This window comes from Lissotriton helveticus, chromosome 2_1, assembly GCF_964261635.1.
Source record: "Lissotriton helveticus chromosome 2_1, aLisHel1.1, whole genome shotgun sequence".
Taxonomy (NCBI): Eukaryota; Metazoa; Chordata; class Amphibia; order Caudata; family Salamandridae; genus Lissotriton; species Lissotriton helveticus.
Genome location: NC_136059.1, coordinates 1,162,558,475 through 1,162,568,563, shown reverse-complemented (window position 1 = coordinate 1,162,568,563; position 10,089 = coordinate 1,162,558,475). Strand labels below are relative to the sequence as shown.

General features: G+C 33.5%; 1 long non-coding RNA gene across 1 annotated transcript; it reads left to right on the top strand.

Annotated features, from left to right (window-relative positions):
- The first annotated feature begins 1,057 nt into the window (after positions 1-1,057).
- LOC144819638 (uncharacterized) lies at positions 1,058-1,523 on the top strand. The gene is made up of 3 exons (XR_013607488.1): positions 1,058-1,131; positions 1,252-1,328; positions 1,415-1,523. It is a non-coding gene; the product is annotated as an uncharacterized LOC144819638 (long non-coding RNA).
- The last annotated feature ends 8,566 nt before the right edge of the window (positions 1,524-10,089 follow it).

The window sequence follows — 10,089 nt, the reverse complement described above, 5'->3', positions numbered from 1 at the left end:
TTTATATGCATCTGTTTGCATAATTAATTAACGTTTTATATGTGTTCACATCTAAATAAACACACAATACTTAAATTAATACTATAGACACACTATTAATTTGTCAAAAATATCCTATTGGTATAATTATATCACCTACACATATAAAAATATTCTATACTACTTTGTATAATTTTATAATTTGTTTTTGTTTTTCACTTCTATTACAAAGTAATCCCAACTGAAATTCAAATATACTAACTAACCAATCACAAACCTAATTTTTTAAATAAACCAATAGCAAAGTAATTACTACTGACACTCCCCTATATAAACAATTAAAATCTAAGCACAAACTACTTGCCAAAAGTCACTGAAGGAGATTCATCTCTATCCGAATTGCTGCACAACAACTAGAAGAACCAGACTATCAACCTACTATCACATCTTCTAAGTAAGTAAATAAAATAGAAAGTGCATTATTTTCTAATACTACTTACTTACCTGCTAAATACCCAGTGCCCCTTTGCTATCCATACTACTTAACATGCTAAATAATTATATGAAACTATTTTTTTTAGATACAACGAGTACTGAATATTCTACTCAAAATAACTGTGAACAAACCCTAGGAATACAGATTCTAATAACTATGTAAGTAATTTCACATTGATTCATTATGTGCACATAAATCTAAACACACAGAAATAATGACTTTTGCCCCACATATTTCTTTTTTTCTATAGATTCTACTACTGAAAACTGCACTACTAATGAACTAAGGACATCAGTACTATTTCTCCAATACATTTTACTACGTAAGTATTATGCAACTGAAATAAATGTGGAAAAACAATACTAACATTTAGAACTGTTCTAATTATGTTCTATTATATATTGTTTATTTACAGAGCAAACACAACGAATAGATATACAGACATAATACAGAACTCCACATTCTGAATAATACAGATAATAATCACAATGTAAGTATATTAAAGAACATAATTACCAGATAATCTATTAAAAAACATACCAACATGGTGATTATTCTAATACATATGTTCCTTTTTTATTTAAAATAACACTACAAACTACTCTCCAGAAGCTGAAGAAACAACTATACTGGCAAAGACCAACCTAAAAAAATATGTAAGTATCTTCACAATGTGAATCATGAAGATACACTTTTGTAGTAGAAATGAGCTCTAACATTGCAAATGTACCGAAACATTAATTAATAATATACTACTTTCATGTTTTTCATAACAGCTACAACAACATCACAAACAATTATCCCCAACTAAAGAAGCAAGCAGCTCCTAATTTTGCTGTAAATTCAAAAACACGTAAGTATAAACATTCCTACTTATCACTAACATAGATTATTTATCACATTTAATTTGACATTAACTATTATATATACATTTTATAGATATACAAAGTACAAAATGACCGAAGGAGCCGAATTTGTGACCAGCCAGAAAGGAAAACTATTACTATGCTACATGGGTTACACTTATACACAAGAAAAGCAATATGGCATGCAAGTTAATTGGAAATGTTGTAAATATTATTCTAACAAGTGCTATGGCAGAGCAACAACTAAAGAAGCTACAGTACTGTATACTAGGGAACAGAATCATTCACCTAATGTTACTGAAATAGAAGTTAGAACAGCTTTGGAAAATATAAAAGAAGCTAGTACAGGTTCCCAAAAGCAAACAAATGTCATTTTAAAAGAAGCCATTCCTAAAATCCCAAAAACTGCCACAACTCAAATGCCAAATATCCTCTCCTTAAAAAGAACTATAGCACGAACTAAAAAAGCTACTACTTCTACAACACCATCTCCCAGAACATATCAGGATATAAATTTAACTGCTAACCAAATAATAACTTTAAATAAACAACCATTTATAGTTTACGACAACGAAAACAATGACAAAAGGCTTATAATTTTTGGTACCAGTATGAATTTAGTTAAACTGCAGCAAAGCCAATATTGGATGATGGATGGAACATTTAACATCTGTCCCAAACCATTTTTCCAATTATACACAATACATGGCCTCTACCACAACTGCAACATACCTTTGCTATATGCACTATTACCAAACAAAAATAATTCCACATATATGGAGTTAATAAATATAATTAAACAAAAAACTAATGATTTTTCTCCTGAAAGTATCATTCTTGATTTTGAGCAAGCAATGCTCTCAACTATCATAAAAATCCACCCCCATACCTGCATTCAAGGCTGCTATTATCATTTAAACCAGTGTTTATGGAGACACCTTCAAAAAACTACCCTAAGTGTTGAATATGCTACAAACTCATCTTTTGCTTTCCAAATTAAAAAACTCATTGCACTTGCTTATGTACCTGAAACAGACGTAGCTGAACACTACAACATTCTTATAGACAGCCCCTTCTACAAACAAAATGAAGCTAAATTAAGTCAATTTCTGGACTACTTTGAAGACACCTGGGTAGGCAGACTCCACAGATCTGGCCACAGACGAAATCCCAAATTCCTCATACCCTGGTGGAACGTTTACAGAAGTACCCTTAACGGAGATTCAAAAACTAACAATGCAGTGGAAGGTTGGCACAATGCATTTGTACAATCAACTGGCAGAACCAAACCTACTCTAGAACATTTCATTAAATGCCTACAGAAAGAACAGAGCTACCAGGAATTTAGAATGGACCAATCTGTAACTGAACTTGTCCCTAAAACATCAAAGCAAAATAAACAAATGCACAAGTACCTGGAAGAACAAGTTAAACTTTACCCTAGTACAAAAGGCATAGAATACCTAAATATCATTGCCAAAACACTACTCTAATTAATTCCCAAAATGTTATAAAACACTAAAAGTATCACCTAAGTATGGAAAAATATGTAACGTGAGCTTCTAAAGTATTTAATGTATGCAATATATAGAGATATTATTATAATATATGCACACATTAAAACTAAATAACAAGTAAAAAACTATTCCATAATAAAAATAACATTACCCACCCACACAAAATAAGAAAGCAAGGACTTACCAATCATGTTGTCAATCCAATAACCTCCTTGTCCACCAAAGTAATCCAGGTAGTGCCAAATTAACCCCAAAAAAAATGTAAAAATACAACTGTTCCAAAATGAAGACATCCACGTTATCCAGAGCCATCGAATAAGCATAAAAAACCCGAAAAAATTGAAAAATAGAAAGAATCGCTCCAGCAAAACCGAAAAATGTAAAGAAGTGTTTGTAAAGCAGTGTTGAATTGAACAAACAAACACTTCCTTTAAAAAAAAACGGAACTTCCGATGTAGCGTACACCTATGACAAAAACATAGAAAACAGACATTCCCACCCACATTAATTAGCTAGTAATTAGGTACAAACATATTAAAATAGATTATTTCACTTGTAGATATACCGTAAAAGACTAAAATTCACTCTATATATAATGAGTTAACTAACTAACACTACGTGTATATACCATAAGTAATTATCTGTTTTCGAAATCTAAAACATACCTCCCTCACATTCAACAACACAAAATATAAGGTCACTAATCTCAAAACATCATTAAAATACACATAAAACATATAAAATAAACCTTACCTGAAGCGACGTGAAGTGTCTCCCAACCGCGATCAGCCCTTCTTCCAAATAACCCAAAACGACCTAACCCGGTTACAAAATAAAGCACCCAAATGCAATAAAATAGTCCCAAGTATAAAATATAATATATATACTTCACTAAATATGCAAAAATGAACATTAAGTTTCTATTATTGTAAAGAAATATTTACTTTAATCCTACAATGATTTGATTAACAAATATCTAAATGAATGTAATAAATACATATTATGAAAAGAATAATATTTATATTAACAATGTCTAGAAATATAACTACATTGTCAAAAATTATAATAATAGAAAAATGTGTTAAAAATATGTGACTTACATAATAAATATTTTATGTATCGAAATAAAGTGTAAAAAATACTTTTGTTATTTCTACATTTCTTTATGAAATTACAATATGTAAAAGAGATAATAAATAATATTCATTTTTGTACAAAAAGTATGAAAATAATAATGCTTCTGTATAGTTGCTTATCATTGTGTTTATAAAATATGTTTATAAAACCAAATGTAATAAAAAGAATTTTGTAATGAAATAACATTTTATTTGTGAAACAAAAATAAAAATAATGTTTCTACAATCATGTTGAACTATTTGTATCATTATCTTACTATAATGTAACAATCTTATCAGAAATTTTGCACTGTATATTAAATGTGAGTATATGTTGGTCTCTAATAATTTTATTATTACTATACCAAATCCAGCGTACATTAAATTAAAACTGACCCTGAACCCAAAAAATACCCCTTTACCCAAAAACCCAAAACTGACCCTGAACCCTAAAAATACCCCTTTACCCAAAAACTGAAAACTGACCCTGAACCCTAAAAATACCCCTTTACCCAAAAACCCAAAACTGACCCTGAACCCTAAAAATACCCCTTTACCCAAAAACTGAAAACTGACCCTGAACCCAAAAAATACCCCTTTACCCAAAAACCCAAAACTGACCCTGAACCCTAAAAATACCCCTTTACCCAAAAACTGAAAACTGACCCTGAACCCTAAAAATACCCCTTTACCCAAAAACCCAAAACTGACCCTGAACCCTAAAAATACCCCTTTACCCAAAAACCCAAAACTGACCCTGAACCCTAAAAATACCCCTTTACCCAAAAACTGAAAACTGACCCTGAACCCTAAAAATACCCCTTTACCCAAAAACCCAAAACTGACCCTGAACCCTAAAAATACCCCTTAACCCAAAAACTGAAAACTGACCCTGAACCCAAAAAATACCCCTTTACCCAAAAACTGAAAACGGACCCTGACCCCTAAAAATACCCCTTTACCCAAAAACTAAAAACTGACCCAGAACCCAAAAAATACCCCTTTACCCAAAAACAGAAAACTGACCCTGAACCCTAAAAATACCCCTTTACCCAAAAACTGAAAACTGACCCTGAACCCAAGAAATACCCCTTTACCCAAAAACTGAAAACTGACCCTGAACCCTAAAAATACCCCTTTACCCAAAAACTGAAAACTGACCCTGAACCCAAGAAATACCCCTTTACCCAAAAACCGAAAACTGACCCTGAACCCAAGAAATACCCCTTTACCCAAAAACTGAAAACTGACCCTGAACCCAAGAAATACCCCTTTACCCAAAAACTGAAAACTGACCCTGAACCCAAAAACTACACCTTTACCCAAAAACTGTAAACTAACCCTGAACCCAAGAAATACCCCTTTACCCAAAAACTCAAAACTGACCATGAACCCTAAAAATACCCCTTTAACCAAGAACTGAAAACTGACCCTGAACTCTAACAATACTCCTTTACCCAAAAATAATTATTATTATGTAATTACAAAATAATTATTAATTAACAATAACAATAAAGTTAATATATTAGCACATTAGCTGTAAAGAAATACATTTAATTATTAATATTATTTTTTCCAAATTAATTTACAATAAGTAAAAAATATATATTAAACTAAATGAAGCTAATTAATATAATTAACTAATTTATATTAATTAATTACCAATTAATTATTATTTAAAAATATGTAAAAAATTATATTAATTAATTAACTAATTAATAATAATTAATTAACAATTATTTATTATTTAAAAATATATACAAAATTATATTAATTAATTAACTAGTTAATATTAATTAATTACCAATTAATTATTATTATTTAATTACCAACTATTTATTATTTAATATTATGTCCAAAATTATATTAATTAATTTACTAATTAATAATAATTAATTACCAATTATTAATTTTGTACTATTATGTACGATATTATATTAATTAATTAACTAATTAATATTCATTAATTACCAATTAATTATTATATAAAATAATGTACTAAATTATATTAATTAATTAACTAATTAATATTAATTATTTACCAATTAATTATTAATAAAAAGTTTTTTACAAATATATATTAATTTATTATTTATTTTTAAATTACTTCCCACCCTTATCCCCTATAAACCCAATAACCCGCTCCTAAAACTATATATGTTTTTTTAAAATATTTTTATATTAAATATATTGTAATTTTTTAATATAGACCTTTTTATCAAATTTTTATTTACAATTATTATATTTTTTCCTACACTATTTATTTTTTCCATTACTACACGATATTTTGTATTGTCGATATTTTGTCATACAATATTATTTTTTTCGATATTTCTACTTACTTACCTATTACGATATTTTTGTATCCGATATATTTGCTTCCCAATATTTTTTACCTTCGATATTTTACCTTCGATATTTTGTCTTTCCGATATTTTATTTTCGATATTTTGTCTGTGTACCGTTTATTGTGTCTTTTCCTCTGGGGATCCAGGGGAGGTATACTTGTGGAAAGTTGAGTTTCATGGCAGTACTTCTGGGGGTCGCTTTGATAGACATTTGTCTGGTAGCCCCTTGGACAGTACCGTCCACTTTTGTTAACCACTACCGTGTGGTGCATGGTCTGGAGGTGCCTGATCCATTGAATTCTAAAGTATTGGCCTCTGTGATTAATCAGTTGGTTTGTCTTTCTTTATGCTTAAAGCTTTTTTTCTGGTTTATGGTTACGATTGTCTTGGTCCAGTCTGTGGCTTGGGTACATCTCATGTTTGTAATTCCTGATGGTGAGAGAGAAGAGGAGGTAATACTTTGTTTACTTAATGAGACCTGCATTACTCTGAGTCCTGTGCTTGCCGTGAAGAATTAACCCCTCCGTCCCACTGTGTCTGCCAGTCCAATGGAGAGATAGAATGGGCTTGGTGAAGACCAGGAAGTAAGGCGGGGTGTCCTTTTATAGCGTGGGAGTTTTTGAAGGGAGGCACAAAGGCCTCATGTTAGTAATTCATCACTGTGAGCGAAGAACTCGGAGTAATGCAATTATAGGTAAGTGATCGAAGCATTATTGCCCTGCCATCCCACTTTATGTCAGCAATTTCTTACAATACTATTTCTGTGCTGCTGCCACTGTTTTCATGCCCAGCATGCCAAAATACATCCTGTGAATCCCAAAGAATGCACTGCTGGGAAAAAGTGGGCATGGGTAAGACAGTGGAGATATATTACTTGAGTTTACTATTCAAAACTTGTTAAATAAAGTATTGTGCAAAGTTATTTGAGTTTGTATCATCTTTTAAACTAATGTGTATAAGGAGAAGCATTTTAGATGCGATGGTTTGACCTTCAACAAACCACACATTGTAGCAGTAATTTGAGGTCAAGGCATGTTAATATCATTACTCTGTTATAAAAGCTCATTACAAGAAAATATCAGGCATACTGTGATGTCAGAACAGGACTGCAGTGTACCATAAGTAGGAGACAAAATGAAACATACAACCCAATTAAGGGGCATATTATCAAGGACGGCGTTAAACATTATCGCCTGTTTAGCGGCAGAAAACTGCCGCTAAAGCGGCGATAATGCGCTTGATAACATGCCCTTGAGAGTTCCAATAGAATTCCATGTCCTGGTGTGAACCTGGGCTTCTATTGGAATTCTCCAGGGCATATTATCAAGCCCATTATTGCCGCTTTAGTGGCAGTTTTCTGCCGCTAAACCGGCGATAATTTTATCGTCGTCCTTGATAATATGCCCCCAAGTACTTGCCATGTGATTGACAGCACAGCTCATTTACCGTGTAGCAATGCTGAAGGAAAAGTGCAACCGTGTTTCCTCTTTCGATAGTTGAAGTTGCGGGAGCAAAGGGAGGCCTGACACCCAGAAATGTCAGGGAAATCCTTGTGACATCACTGCTCATGTGTAATGTTATTACAAGAGAGTAGTAATTCAATTTTCTTTTACTGAACTACTTCTGGTGTCAGATCTAACCTGGAATAAGAAAATAAAATATATATTTCATAGGTAGATTTGTAAGTCCTGAATAGAAAAACAAAATTACCCCACACCCTGGAAGAAAACTCTCAGATTGTCACTAGTTTTTTGCCTTTCAAAAACAAAACTCTCGCGTGGGATTTTGATTTTCAAGAATACATTTTTTTCTGACCTGAATGAATGAAACATGCCGGCTAATCAGCAGACTTGCAGTGCCTTCAGACGAGCAGGAGCAGTGGCCGCTCCTCTGAAGGCACAGAGATATCCATCATGCAGGCGGGATCTCTAAATGTGGCAGGCTGTAGTCTGCTAGGGAAATGCAAAACTGGGGTGAATGTATGACATTGTTCTGCATTCTGTCCATCAACTGTTGTTTTGCAGTAGTCTCCAAGGGAAGCAGAATACAAGCCTCCGCTTTCCTGGTGGAATGAAGTACAGCCTGCCAAACTCTAAATAAACCCTATGTCATTAAATGTTTAAAAACATGTAGGAACAATGATAGATGCATAGAAGGGGCCAAGATCATAGAACGTTATGGGGCTGAAATATAACCTCATGGTTAAATTAATGTAAATAACTCCAAATGAAACAATACCGCTTAACAAATCAGGGCCTCGTTAATGAAAAGTGACGCATCGCTGCGAGAAAACAGCGGTGGATCACTTTTCATTGCGCCCTCCTTGTGACACCAATGATGCTTCATATTTACAGTATGACGCATCATGTCGCAAGGAGTTACAGGTACGTCAGTATTTCTGAAGTATTTGTAGGTGCAAAAATGACGCATTGCTGGAGTGTGTCAGAAAAGTGACGCAACTCCAGCAATGGGTCATTACACATGGGCAAGTCCCATGTGAGATATGCCTGCATCAGTCTTACGCCTGCCATGAGGCAGGCGTAAGATATTGACACATTTGCGTCATAGATTTCAATGCGTCACTTCTATGATGCATTGTACAGGAAGGGTACCCTTCTTGTACAAAATACTATGCCTAGACAAGTTTAAAACCATTTCCTACTTTGTTTGTGTGCTGCATAGTGCAGCAAAGAGACAAAGAAGGAAAAGAAAGGAAAAATGAAAACATTTCTCCTTTTAACACCTGCTTTGCAATGGCATTCATTTCGGGAGCTAAACCCCGTACAGTGATGTACGTAGATAAGGTTTGGCATCTAAAGTATAGGTGGTTGCATGGCCATGTAACACCCCATTAATGCAAAATACTGCAAATCAGCGTTTGGAGCTGTTTTGCGCCACTGTTCCTTAGAAACGAACGTTGATACCAATTGATATTGGTTTGTTAATCCTCAAACAGGTTTAGCATTGGGTTAGCGTTACAAAAGTAAACCTTTGTGAATCTGGGCCAAAATCTGAGACATTTCTGCCTTCCTCTCAGATGCAGCTCTTCTCAGTGGCGATTACAGTAATTCTGGAAACGACATACAGTGGAGTGTTAAACCTTTTACATGCTTTTGATGAACCAATTATCAAGCAGTAGATTTTTAGAGCTCTAAATATCACCCGTGAGGCTATCCAGGAGCCATGAGGGTATCTGGTGCAAGGACATAACAAGGAAATATTTTTTGACATAAAAAACAAGCAACTTTTGTAAATCTGCCTTTCAGTTACATAGACTCTGTATCACACCTCACAATTAACATGTATTAGCAAAGCCACTTAGACTGCCCTTTGCAAGATGGTGTGATGGTGATTTTTTTATTTTTTAGTGCAAGAAAATAACACAAAAAGGAGAAAACATACAACGAGCTAATGATAAAATATTCCAAGTTCAAAGTAAATTAACCAGTGCTTATAATTTTAAGAGAGCAGTATAAGCAGAGGTACTAAGAACTGGGATAGCAATCCTTTTTGGTTTCAATGTGTATCGCTGGAGTAAAGAAAAAAACTTTTAATGGTTTTGAATTACTGTAAACCAAAGTCATAATTTGAACACAACGGGGCAGATTTATTATTATTATGCGTTCTTATATAGCGCTCAATTACCCGTAGGCATCTCGGCGCTTGCCTTGGGAACCCGTCCTGGCTTTTTCCCTGTGAGATACCCGTACTGGGCATCCCCAAGGTGAAAGCCAGGCATCCCGCCGCAGGCGGGCCGTAGTGGAGATT